The following is a 14,991-nucleotide window of genomic DNA, read 5'->3' on the forward strand; positions in this document are numbered from 1 at the left end:
ACACATAAATACTGCTATATATAAAAATGATAACCAACAAAGACCTACTGTATAGCCCAGGGAACTATTTTGTAATAACCTATAAGGGAAAAGAATCTGAAAAAGAATATATAACTGAATCACTGTGTTGTACACCTGAAACTAACACAACATTGTAAATCAGCTTTACTTCAATTAAAAAAAAATCGTTGTCAGGATTTTTAGTCTTTTCAAAGAACACATATTTGTCTTTGTTGATTTTCATTATTATGCTTGTTTTCTGTTTAATTATTTTTTTTGTTCATCTTAGTTATATACTGATTTCTAATTTATTTAGGATTAATGTGATTTTATACCCATAAATTCTTCATATATATCCTTATATGATTGATGTTCAGCCTTTCTTATTTTTTTAATATTTAACCCTATATATCTCTAAGCCCTATTTTACCTGCATTCCCTAAAATTCTATATGTGATATTTTCCTTCTCATCCAGACCAAAATATTTTATAAAATTGAATTTCTTCTTTGTCCTACAGGTAACTCATAATCGTGTTGCTTAATTTCTTAATATTTGGGCATTTTGAGCTATGTTCGAATTCTTATTCTAGTTTAACTCCTCTATGGTCAGAGAAGGTATCTGCAGGATTTTTAATCATTTGATATTTGTTGAGATTTGATTTATCATCCAGGATATCAATTTTGGTTACTGTTCTATATAATTTAAAACGATGAATATGTATTTGCTACTTTAAAATGCTCTTTATTATATTTTCTGAATATCTGTGCCCCCATCTCTGAACACTTTCCTTCTTTCTGAAGAACTCCCTTTACTAGTTCTTCTATTGTGGGTCTATTGGTAATATATTATTTCATTTTTTTGGTTTTTTTCTCAAACATCTTTATTTCACTTTAATTTTGGAGATATATTTTCACTGGATTTAAAATCATAGATAGGAAGCTTTCTTTCTTCCTTCCTGTCTTTCTTTCTTCCTTCCTTCCCTCCCTCCCTCTCTCCCTCTCTCCCTCCTTCCTTTCTTTCTTTCTTTCTTTCTTTCTTTCTTTCTTTCTTTCTTTCTTTCTTTCTTTCTTCCTTTCTTTCCCCTTCCCTCCTTCCCTCCCTTCCTTTCTTCCTTCCTTCCTTCACTTTAAAAATGTCATTCCATTGTATTCCGGCTTCCATCATTTCTGTTGAGAAACCAATTGTCAATCTTGTGATCACCTGAAGTTAAAGTGTCTTTTTTCCTCTGTCTGCCTTTAAATTTTCTCTTAGATTCTGGTGTTCAGCAGTTTGCCAAATATGCCTGAGTGTGTGTTTCCTGCCTTGTGACTACAGAACTTCTTGAATATGTCACTTCATAATTTCATCAGTCCTGAAAAGCTCTGTTCCATTCTCCTTTTTTTTCTCTTCCTGAGACTTCAGTTATAAGTACATTACTATAATTTTTCACCTGACTTCACATATCTTTTGTGTTCTTTTGTACATTTTTCATCCTTCTTTCTCTCTAGCTTGATCCTGTATAATTTCAGCTAACTTAACCTTTTCGTTTACTAAGTCTTGCTTCTGGTCTATCTAATTTACTGTTATACCCATCCATTGAGTTCTTAATTTTAGATATTATTTTTTTCAAATATCTAGAATTTCTTTCTTATATGGTTTTTGTATAGACTCCAGGGCTCTGGTAAGGTTTTCCTCTTTGGCATCTATTTTCTTAAGCATACTAATCATAGCTATTTTAACTCCATGCCTGATAACTTCAAATATCTGAATTACAAGCCAGTCTACTTTTTAATTGAGATTTGCTGGGTTTTGGGTCACTTCATCATATCTCAATAAATGGGTTGTTTCTGTTTTTTCACAATGACAATCAACACCACAATAAACATCTTGATATGTGTCTTCTTGTGCCCATGTGTAATAATTAAGAATGAGTATAAGTACAGTAGAATTGCTAGGTAAATAGATCATGCACAGTACAGGTTTCCTAGAAACTGACAAATTATTTTCCAAAAGGATGGTATCAATTTATATTCCCATCAAACATATAATATTTCCCATTTTTCATAATCTCAGCAACAATTGCTATTGCTAGATTTTTAAATTTTCTAATCTGATATGTGTGATGTATTTTTATTATGATTGCCCCCCAAATCATGTTACATTTTAAAAAACTGTTATGTACCTAAAGATTGAGTTTCTGTTTCAAAACTGCAGATAAGTTCATCTTGGCTAACATGTAATTAAATGAGTAACAATCATTTAAACTAATACATTTTTATATCATTTGTGGTTGTTTAAATTTTATTGAAATTGTTCCTTTTAATTTACTATTAAGATGTATTATTTTCCTAATTCACTAAATGAATCATTGGCTCAGAAATGGTTTATTAAAAGGCAAAGGGACACAAAAAATCAGATGAAAAATTGTGTTCAAAGCCAACACTGAAAATACAAATAGGGAACAGATACATGGTATGAATATAGAATATGGCTCAGTATATGATGCAGTCAGTAAATCCAAAATGTAACGATTTACATAAGTGGACATAAAGGAGAAGAAGTACTAATAGTCATCGTAACCCTCTGAATGTTGGATTTTATAGGATTGTTGTCCCATTTTCCCCTTTCCTCCATTGCCTTGTCTGATAAGAATATGGCAGTGGGATTTTTTAACAGTGGTGCAAATGGATAAATTGTCAAGAATTTGACTTTTTTTCTAATATTCTTTAGTCTATATTTACTTTTCCCTACTAGATCCTAAGGTGGTGACGCTATGTTGGTACTTGGCATTTACTAATATTTTATAGATACGCTTATCGCTAAGATTGTGAACCAAAGAGAAAGCAATGGTTTTAAATCTACTGTTTGTCTTGAGTAATTATGCCCCATGGATTATCTAGTGTAAACTACAAAATGATTAAAGTATTTTGATGCAAGTAAAAAGAAAATGACTTCATATATTTCTTCTTTATGCACCTTTCCAACTTTATGTAGAAAGCAATGGATTTATTATGAAACCATTTCATCTGAATTTATTCCAAGGACTCTAACTGGATATGAAATTTTAAAAAGTTATGCAATATTATTTTAAATTTAAGATTATTTTCAATGATTTACCTTACATCCGACAGTGTTTAAATACCTGTAAAAAGTACACAGTCATTTTCCTTCCTTCCACGACAGTCAGTGCTGAGAAGTGTCTAAAGATTCTTCAGAAGCATTTAGTGTTTTCATGCTGCAATCTACTTCTTATTTTTACGCTCCCCGGTTTTTCTCGGTGTGTTCCTTGACCTTTTTTTCAAGTGTATTTGTACTGGGCAAGAAGCCAGTGGTATTAGTGCATGGAAACCAGGTAGTTGTCAGAAGAACTGTGGCAGCATGTCTAATTTTGCTATATTAAATCTGTCACAAAACATTAAGTAAGAGATTATAGGAAGTATGCATAGAGCACGTGGTTTGTAACTTAACAAACTTGTAGTGTTGGGAACAAGCTAAGACCCCTCTCTTTTATCTTCTTTTCCATTTGGTTTCACCTATCTCTTTAAACCACTGCTAGAAGAATGGGTGAAACTACAAAAAATTTTCATGACCACAAGAAAGCTCTCTCCCAAGTAAAGCCATACCAACAGTTAGTCAGAAATACTTGAGAAGTTAACAAGGATTTTCTTTTCAATTCACACAGATATCTATCTCTTATGCCATGAAAGTATGATGAATCCTTATAATTGCTCCTGTCTAAATAGATTTTTAATTTCTGACAAAGCAGATTCTTTGTGCAACTAGCAGTGTCTGTGGTAGAAACCAAAGGATATCTCAATACAGTTTTTTTTTAGGACAGAAAGTTTTGAGCTTAGAAGTAGGTAGTACTTGCTGACTTTTTTTTTCTTAATGAGCACAGATAGATCTAAGAATTGTGGTGCCTGGAGGTCCACAATTTGGAGGGCACTGTTTCAGAAACAGAAAAATAATTTACTAGTACAAAGTTAGGTACAAGAACTAATGTAATTAGAGTATGAAAGAAGTCACAAGTTAAAACGTATAAAAAGCTGACAAATACCACAAAAATCATGAAAACAACATTTTTATGAAGTAGCAATCTTATATGTCCTTGGTTATATACTTTAGTACCTAGTATGTTATAGGTTCTATACTATGGCCTTGGAATGGCTAAGGCTCACCTTGTTTCTTCCAATCTTTTCAGAGGTCCTTTTGACCCTTAAGAGTATAACACATAATAGGCAGTAAGAAATGTTTGTGGAATAAAAGTGGTCTAAGAAATAAATTAAAATAAAGAGATGACTGTTGCAGCCTTCCTACCTTATAAATTCAAAGGTTCATCAAGTCCACAATAATAACTAAACTAACCAAGACATTGTGAATTAGATTGATACATGACATTGTGTATGATATAGGGAAGGATTTTTCTGCACTCAGTTAACAAAACCTAATGAAGACAAAGCTATTTAAAGTAATTTAGCCTCTGAAGAAAAAAATGATGCAAAAAGGAAAATGATTGCATGACCTCCTTTTCAATAAATGTGTTTGCTGTTTCAAAATATAAATGGGGCCAGAGCCTCCATCTTCCACATGGGAAATCCTAAAAGCAAATGTTGGATACAGCAATCAGAAGCCTTGATATAGGCTTAATCCCAAAAGCAGATATGGAAACAGAATGTCTAAGTGTGGAAAACTAAGTTAAAATGTGGTCAGGTCAGCTGGAATGCAAGTAGGGGAAGTTTACATTGGCTGCCTGAAAGGCAATAGGGAGAAGATCAAAGACAGGAATGGGTCAAGGTCAGGTTTAGTTGAAACAAAAGGGGCAAAGGTAGCAGGTGAGGCATAGAAAGAGGTGTGTAACCTTGTAATCCTAAAAGCAGAAAGGTCTGAGCTGACAGATATGTATCTTTTTACAAGCTAACATCTTCTGCTATGGTTTTAAATGAATTAGGAGTCCGGAAAGTCCAGTTCCAGAATTGTAGATGTTGCACAGCCTTTAAATCCAGCAACACTCCTTAGGTAATACCTCCTCTTCAGGGTAACTCAAGTCTTCCAGAAGTCCAAAATGACCTGAGTGTTCCCAGTATTGCAGTCCGTCACTGTTTAAGTCATTCCCTTTCTCCCTCCCCAAGCTAATGCTCTCTCAAAGTTCCCACCCTTTATAGGGTGGCCAACTGTTCCAGATTGTCTGGGACGGAAAGGCTTCCTCGGATGCAACACTTTCAGTTTTAAAATTAGGACAGTGAAGTCAAACCAAGATGAGTTGATAACCTTGTGGTCCAAATAATCTTGCAACCCAGGTCTAATTTCACCACGGAATAGTGATAGGGGCTAACTTGTTCTCTGAACACTAGACTTCCAATCCAGTGTACCTTTCACTATAGTTTGTTCTTATTATGACTATTAAGTCCTTTTCTTAAAAGATGTTAATTTAATAAATGTGATGGAATTTATTTTCACATTTACAATTACAATGTATATACAAAGTCCTAGACAGATAAAAAATAGATTTGGGTTGCTAATGTAGAGATTTTTGGTTTTATTTCACAAGTGCACTCTATCTGTGTGTGTGTGTGTGTGTGTGTGTGTGTGTGTGTGTTTAAATTACAGTTCTCTGAATGGAGTAGGATGAAATTTATCACCCGATACTCAGACACCACAGAACAAAAATCCTCATTCTGATAACTACTCAATTTCCTTGGAGTGGCCCTGCCATGGAAATTGAGCCATTGAGCTACTGAGAAAAAACATCTTCTAAGCTCTACAGCAAAGTAGATCTTATGAAGCCCATAAATTAACATTTGGAATAAGATTAATGCATCATAATCTCACTCCATTTTGCAAATTCAATCCTCTATTTCAACCTACAGACAAACTGAAATAATGAAGAGTCTCAAAAAGCCCATCTCACCTTAGAAATGTTAAGCCAATGGTGTTTTTTTTTAAACCAGCATTTATGACTATATATGTGCGATAAAGGATGGGGGGATTGGAAGCTTGGTCTTCTTAAGGGATAAGAAGCAAATTATGTACTTTGAATCTACTTGGATGTCTGTAAATGACGGATCTCAGTGTTCTGGGGGTCTTAGCATTTCAAACTTGAACACTTTGTGTTGAGATTTCATTGAGTGGTCCTCTTATATTTCTTTGTCAATCATGTTTAGCATTGGAAAAAAAAAATGCAACCCTGCACAGTGAAAGCTGCTGAAGTATTCTGAGAGAATGTGAGTTGTAATCATGAAATACTGATTGTGATAATCCACAGCCCAGGAAATGATGTACAGGAGCTATGGAGATTAAGGCATATGTTCATCATTGTGTTGACTCCCAGGTTCTCAGCGTGATACAGAAGGAGGAGCACTGGATTGGGCGATAAAATGGGAGACCTGACTGCGGGTCTGTTCATACTGGTTGAGAGCTTACTACATTGTACTAAGAGCTTTTTATATGAATTTTTAAATTTAATTCCCAGAAGAACTCTATAAGAAAATACTTTCCCATTTACAGAGGAGGACACTGAGGGCTAAACAGTTTAAACAACTTGCCCAAATTAACCCAGTGGCCAAGCCAGGATTCAATCTCAGGCCACAAAGTCCACCAGAATTCTTTCTCTGTAAATGAATCTCATAATACATACTGAAGCCCATCTCAGGCCCGGTGAAGATATGCCAGCACTACAAGTTTCATGGGGATAATTTTAAATGCTGTGTTTATTTAATGGAAACTCTCAAAGGCATTACAGTGTTTGACTGAAGATACAATATAGTTTTTACCAAGATGAGAAAAAAAAGAGGATACAAAAGTATATTTACAGGGCTTTCCTGGTGGTGCAGTGGTTAGGAATCCGCCTGCCGATGCAGGGGACACGGATTCAAGCCCTGGTCTGGGAAGATCCCACATGCCACAGAGCAACTAAGCCCATGCACCACAACTACCGAGCCTGCGCTCTAGAGCCCACAAGCCACAACTACTGAGCCTGCGTGCCACAACTACTGAAGCCCACGCACCTACAGCCCATGCTCCACAACAAGACAAGCCACTGCAATGAGAAGCCCGTGCGTCGCAATGAAGAGTAGCCCCTGCTCGCCACAACTAGAGAAAGCCCACGTGCAGCAATGAAGACCCAATGCAGCCAAAAATAAATAAATAAAATAAGATAAATTTTTTAAAAAAAGTATATTTACACTGTGATTAAAGTTAAGTTAAATAACATAATTTCATAAATGGAAACCAGAACTGTAAAATACCAAGAGTGATAGAGTTATGCATATATTTTCTGAATTTTCTATAGTGTGATAATATTACTTTAATGATGAAAAATTCAGTAAATTTGCAAAATTAAAAAAAAATGGAATAAGAGAATACTGGGGGAGAAAACCCAACATTACCAACATATCAGAAACATAAAGTGTGACTATTTTTACAAGCAGAGTGCTATTGGAAATTAAACCTATAATAGAGTCCTTAATTTCTGAAATGAAGTCCATTTCAAGTGTCAGGTGAACTATAAAAGTATTTTAGTGTTTCAGTCCACAGATTTTTTAAAAAAAATTATCATTATACTCTTTCAGTCCTACCAGGGATGAATATTAAAGGGTGGGAACCATTCATGCATGAAGGTGTGGGCCCTCTGTAAATATTAATGATTAACTGACTGACCATATGACACATTTACCTTTTTTTCTAAAACATGCATCTACACCTGTTTTCTTATAACCTTGGTTACAGCCTGAACCAATTAATGTACCTGTGTGAGATTATCATTTGCTCAATGAAGAAATTTTATTCAATCATGTATGTTTAATATTTCATCTTTTCTCACAGACTCTCCTACCTTGGAATCGTAAAAGGCTCTTCATTAACATCTGCAATTTAGTTTGATTAGTATTTCACAGAATCACCTGGCATTTTGTTAACTATGACTTATTAGGGTAATATCATTCTCTAATAACAGGTTTGCCATAAAAATAAAACCCTGGTGAAATACTTTGAATTTTAAGTAAATTTGTTGAACATGGTAACGCAATTTATGATTATCACACACAAAAGTAAATAGGATGGAGAAAAAAATATGAGGCAAGATTGTAGAGTAATAGATGTTTTAAAACTCCATCAACCTATGTCATGTTTCAATAATATAATTAACAATAACTAACCCTTTAAGGTAGGAATTATTATCCTCATTTAAAAATAAAGAAACTTCTGCTCATTAAGGTCAAGCAACCCAGGTATCTCCAGCTTCGATGTCCGTGCTCTTAACTACAGTTCACACTCCCTCTAAAGCAGTCACCTGGGGAAGCTGGTGAAATTACGTTGCCATCACTCAAAATATTGTTCTTACTTGAGTTGCTTTCATAGAACCTTAGGAGAAACACTCCAAATTAAATCCTGTTACTTTATAGCCTCAATTCTCTATTTTAGCCAACTTTTTTCAAACTTTTGGCTATTTCCAAAAATCTAGTCTTACCTATGAAGAATAAAGATCCTACATCAATGGGTAAGAATCTACTCTGAAGTCTGATCCAAAAGATGATGTTAAATACTTTGAATAATGTCAACGGTGTTAAAGCTGATGTACAGTCTCCAAAGGTGGAAACTTTGATGGCAATATACTCGTTAGGAAGTTTACGTTTGATTTGTGGAGTGGATAAATAGTTGGTGTCAATGCCAGTGTAAAAGTTGTAGAAACTGCAGGTGGTGGTGAATTCCTTTTGAACACATAGATATTAAGATTCCCTTTGATGAAATATATATTGAGATTAGTTCTTGTGTGAAATCTTTTATGGAATAAATTAAATATTGATTCATATTTAAACAAAACATGCAATTCAGTAATATTGCTCTCAATTTTATCCCATGATTCATTCCACTATGGATCTATTTCTCTGTACTGTTGTCCTCTTCACATTTGTCTATCTTGTCTCCAAAAATTTTATGAGACACTTAGGAATATACCTACCCGAGATCCTGAAGAATTCTCTTTTCAGAATATTTCTGATACATCTCTGTGTAAAAACTAGTTTACACACTGAGTACTAAGAGTGTTTAGAAAAGGAAAGGAACATTATTAAATGAAGTTGTTTTGAATGACTTTATAAAGAATTTGGGACTTAAATTGCACTTGGAGGATTTGAAGGACTAGGAAATTTATGGATTACTGATAAAAGAGTTAACACATAATATAACTGCAATCTATTTACCATGTATATAAAACTGTGTGTGAATTTATAGAGATCTGTCTTTAATTCCTTCCATAAATGCTATCCCCAAACTTCTTTTTTTTTTTTTTAACATCTTTATTGGAGTATAATTGCTTTACAATGGTGTGTTAGTTTCTGCTTTATAACAAAGTGAATCCACTATACATATACATATATCCCCATACCTCCTCCCTCTTGCGCAGTGAAACTAAATAATATCTAATCTGACGCAATCTTCAAGGCCCAACTTAATTCTCAATTTCTTAGTAAGGTTTCTCCAAACTAAAACAACTCTAATTGTCTTTCATTCCTCTAAATGCCTATAACTTATTGTCTGAAGCTCTCATTTTGACATTTTATTAAACATTATCTTTATAATGTTACTAGCTCTTTTACTATATCTTTAATTTCCTCAAGATAGATTATAAACTTCTAAAGAAAGTTGACCATGTTACATACATTTTGGGTTTCCTACACAGCAGCTATCTCAATAAATACTGGCTGAATAAATAAGAATAGTTAACATGGTTGTTTTCTGACCATACCAAGGATTTTGGTATATCGATTTGAATGTAGGAGTGTGTATGTGTGTGTTAAAATTTATATTTTCCCAGTGCGTTTTTTAATCAACAATTTAAATGTAGAAAACAAATACAAAAGCTTGACTAATATAATACAACATGTGTAACAACTTATAAACCATCAACTTTACATATACAATGCTAAATATCATTAAATTAATTCCAACATCACTGTATTCCTTTGCACTTCTGGTATAAGTTGGGTTTTGGTGCTTTTTTATGCTTATCTTATCCCCGTAATAAGGTGTAAAGTTACTGAGAACAAAAGTTGGTCTTCAATATATAGATAATTTTTCAAAATACACAAAAGTTTTTCTCCCTTCAGAGTACGCTGAAAGTATTTGACTAGCTTCTGTAATCATGAAGCTTAAATAGGAACTTCTGCTCCCTACATCAGTGACAAAAGCAACCTGAAATCCAGCCATGCTCTGCTTTTTAAGATAGAGTTTGCTGATTTATCAGTTTGTTTATTTTCACTCTATCTATGCGACCATCATTTTAAAAAGGACCTGCTGCAGGTCAGTGGTCCCCTTTCTCCTTGAGTTACACCTGCAGTTCTTCAATGGAAATATCAGCTGGAGGAAAACCTGTTACCACTGAGAATTATTCCCCATCATTAACTGAGGAAGCGATGCCTTCCTACAGCTGGAGTGAGACTTCTTCCCAAACATCATGGTGTGCCAAACAGCAGAACTTCCTGAATTGGGTGTTAACATACCTAGTTCTAGTCCTGGCTTTGCCATGAAGCAGTGTGTAACCCTAGGTAAGTCACCTTGCCTCTCTAGTTTCAGTTTAATTTTCTATAAAGTGAGGAAGTTAGATTGGATTGTTTTTGAGGTCCCTTACAGATCTACAACCGTATGAATTTCACAGGTAAAACTGCTCCTTCAGGCAACTGAGGCAGACCTAATAACAAAATGTTTATTTTTAACATGCATAAAAAAATCAGCATTGCTTTCCCTTTTTGAATAGCACAAGTCCTGCACCCCTTTTTTCACATATCCCTTTTTGAAAATGGTGAAGCCTGAAAACTTTCAGGAAAGCAACAGCTTATGCTTTTCCCTCATAAGAATAAAAGAAAAAAAATAAATAATAGTGTAAGAACCCACTCGGAACAGACTGACTACTACTCTAGAATTACCAGGTACATCAGAGAGAGCATAAATCCCCCATTCATATATCTACATGGAAGGATGAAGGTTTAATCTTTGCTTTTGTTACTAAAAATTGGAAATAGGTATTTGAATGGTACAAAACCGTAGGACTTGAAGACTTCAAAGCTTCTTTTAAATACAACTGTAAAATGAATTTTTGTATTTAAAAAGGGTACTTACACTTAGGGCACATGTCACAGCTTGACAGCCAGGGGAAGTTTTGCACCTATGAAAGGTAGCCTGCATCCAAGCTGTCACACAGAATGCCACGTTGTATCCCCATGGAGGGAAAAATCTCCTTTAAGAAAGACGGTATATGGGATTGTAACGCAATTCAAGGTTTTGTTTGGTTTGGTGTGGTTTAGGTTTCTTACTACTCAACTCACCTGTCGATTTGTCATACATGTCTCCATTTCCGGAGTTTGTTTATCTGCATAACGAGCAAGAAGAAAAAAATCATCGGAATCACTTCAGCCGCTGGGAAAACCGAAACAAAGCTGCCTGTTAAAAGCTGTTAATTGCAGTTTACAAAGGAGAAATCCCTTATCTTTGAAAGTTCACTTGCTTGAGTGACTCATTCTTCCTGGGAGGGATTAATGCTTAATTAGAAAAAGATGCTAAACAATCTGATGTGCTTCCTGAAGGAAAACCTTACCTTAGTTTGAAAGATTCTTAACAAGGTAATATGCTAATTATTTAATGAATGATTTGTGCTGAGAACTAGAGCTATGTGTTAAAATAGCAGTGCTGATCGCATCTGGCACAGCTCCCAGAAATCAGTGCACCGACTGTTCTAGGATTTGGTGCCAAGCCTGTTTTTTGTTGTGCTCTGTGCTGGGTTTTGTTTTCCCACCTTTGAGTGTAAACATGTTTGTCAAGGTACACTGTTAGGAGGGAAAGCAGAGAGGATCGGGGTGGGTCAGACTTGTGGTCAAGGAGGCCAGAGGGGGGCGGGGGAGAGAAGAGAGGAAGAAAAGGCAGCCAGAACGCCATCTTCCTGTTGGAGTGTGACTGCATTCTGCTTACAAATACCTGGAAAGAGCAGCTCTCCAACAGAGCTGTGGGGTATGAGGAAGTTAGAAAGAGGAGCATGGACACTTCAGAGGAAGGTAACCAGAAATCCCTGCAAGCCCAGCTTCACACTTTGCTTGTCTGTCAGGGGGTGTTCTCCTTCCTGACAATACCCCCAATGTTTTGGTAGGCAGACTCCAGTTCACTTAGTAAGTGAGAGGCATGGGTGGAATGCCAGGTATGTCTACAGAGCAAAGCAGTGCAGGCAGGCTGACGCCAGGAGAGAATAGGCAGGTACCTATTGAGTTACAGGATTTCTACAAATCTAATCCGCATGTAATGTGAGACTTATTACAGAGCTAGCCTCTGCTAGGGCTGTGAAGTCTGAGGATATGAACAGTCTCTCTGGGGTAATGATCCCAGTTAACCCATTGCAACCCAGCTTCACTTGACCAAAACTAATAGCCTCTTATCCTTGTAATGCTAGTTAAGAGTGATAGTGATTACAAGTTGCTTACTAATTCTATAAAAAATACTCAGAGTAAGTAGGACATTACTGAACTGAAACAGAGATGTTTAATATGCCTACAAACAGTGAACAATACAACCACAGCAACTAGGGCTATTTTAAGGTACTTTCTATTTAATATGTCTGACACTGGATAGTCTATACATTACTAATGATGGGTATCTATAATTTATGGTGCAGTTTTGCATGTGATAAATTTGTTATGAAAATTTTAAATAGCAAAGTTATTTATTAGTATTTAAAAAGCATCTACTTAAGGGAAGCAGTTTTTTTCCTGCGACATCTTCATTAATTATCATAATAAATTGATGACACACTTATCAAAGGAAGAAAATCAAGATTGCCAACACAAATAAGAAAGAGGTTCAGGTACCAAAATTTCAAATATTCATGATGTATGTCATATACTTTTGTTGATCATCAGCTAACAAGCGTCTTTGGAAAGTGGGTGAGAGAAATGAAAACATTGTTTCTGGACTTAATATATGATCATAAGAATTCTCTAAAGCAAGCTTGATTGATTAAAAATGATCAGTCTTCCAATAATCCAATAATTACACAAAGATAAAAAAATTAAGACAATAGTTCTTTATCAATGTCATAAAACTCCAACCATAATCCAAATCTCCATATTACAGATCATTCTTAAGACTGATTCACTAATAAATAACATTTAACCTGAGAAATATTCTATGAAGAATGGCTCCAAATTACCTTTATGTTTTTCTTACATGTTGATACCTTCCCCAAAGACATTTAGGTCCATTACCATATTTAGATGCCTTGAATAATCTGAAACATCTCTTTGTAGAGTTTTATTTATCAACACAGAGGTACCAAAGTCAAGGAATTAAAAGTCTAGATACTGATATGAGAAATAATATTTATAAAAGTGTCTTCTGTGACCCATGTATTCTAATAAGTACTTTAGCTATGTTAATTTATTTATACATTTTTATGATTCCTACTTTTCAGATGAAGAAAATGAGGCTCGGATCAAGCAACCAGTGAGTAACTGGTGCAGAACTTAACCTAGGACTGGTTGACTCAAAGCCTGTTGAGAGTGGAAGGAGCCCTCCACAAAATAACACTCCCCCAAACAGGACAAAGTCTAAGCATGAAAAGAACATTAGATTTGTTCATTAGAGATCTGGGTTGAAAAATAGCTCTGCTTCTTGCTAATTTCTGAACTGACATAAATTGTAGAGTTTCTATGCACCTCAATCTTCTTGCCTTTAAATAGAGATGGAAAATTATATCATCATGCTTTGGTGAGGATTGAGATAAAACTGATGCCCGTAAGTGTGTAGACGGTGTGTGGTGTCTTGAACCATGTACTGTTCCTATACACATACACTGCGTCATACAAGTGATTCTCTATTTTGAACGTGGGCGGGAGGGGGAAGGATAAAAAACCAGGCCATCCTGCTCCTGGCTGAACTGGCAGAATTTACTTGAAGGAGCTTGCCTCTGTTGAACAATATTGAAAGTTTGCTTTTAAGTTGGTTTGTAACATTAAAGCCAACCCCCATCCTAAATTTGTTCACTCCCCTACTCCACTTGTTTCTTTCAAGCTATTGCCAATTTTATCCCTGTTTAACCTTTGTGCTAGATAAGCAGATGCTATTAAATCTTGGACTACTGAGTAGGCCTCTTGAAAACAGCAGTCAGTCTTTGACAAAAGAATGTTGAGAGATATTCTAAGCAGTTTTTTTTTTAAAGCAAAAAACATTAATTAAAATGAATAAATTGAGGACATTTGTAAAATAGCGTCATTTTGAAGGTGTTCTTAATTCCTAAATTAGTAACATCTTTAATATTTGGTAAAGATAAACATGCTCCAACCTACTGAGTGATTTTACTGGGTGATAGTATTCTATATTAATTGCTGTTTTGACTTTGGTTTTAGTATGGTATGAAACATTTTTCTTTAGGCCAGACACATATTTGAAATACCAAATATATCTCTTTAATTAGATATATTTCTATATTTTATGGATGTTACATTTAAAATTCCCAAAGAAAATGTGGTTTAGAAGAGTTCATTTCTACAATAAGCAAAGTAGAATAAATGCTTGTAAATTAATTTTTTAAAGAAATGCTACGAAGATTTAAAAGTGAAGAATAAAATACCTTAATAATAAATGGGATCTAAATCTGAATTTCTTAAAATTCAATTTCTTGGTAAATATTCTGTGTGCACTTGAAAAAAATGTGTATTCTATTGTTATTGGGTACACTTTTATAAATATTAATTAGATTAAGTTGGTTGGTAGTGTTCTTCAAATTTACCATACCACTTGACTTTCTGTGTACTTGTTCTATCAATTATTCAGAGAGAAAAGTTGAAATCTATTACTATAATTACGGATTTATTTCTTCTTGCAGTTCTATCAGTTTTTACTGCATGTGTTCTGAAGCTCTCTTGTTTAGTAATTATTTGTGATTGTTATGAATTGATCCCCTTTTCATTATGAAATGACTATCTTAACACTGGAAATATTCTTTGGTCTAAAATCTACTTTGTCCTATACTAAT

Source organism: Balaenoptera ricei, chromosome 3 (genome assembly GCF_028023285.1).
Source record: "Balaenoptera ricei isolate mBalRic1 chromosome 3, mBalRic1.hap2, whole genome shotgun sequence".
NCBI lineage: Eukaryota > Metazoa > Chordata > Mammalia > Artiodactyla > Balaenopteridae > Balaenoptera > Balaenoptera ricei.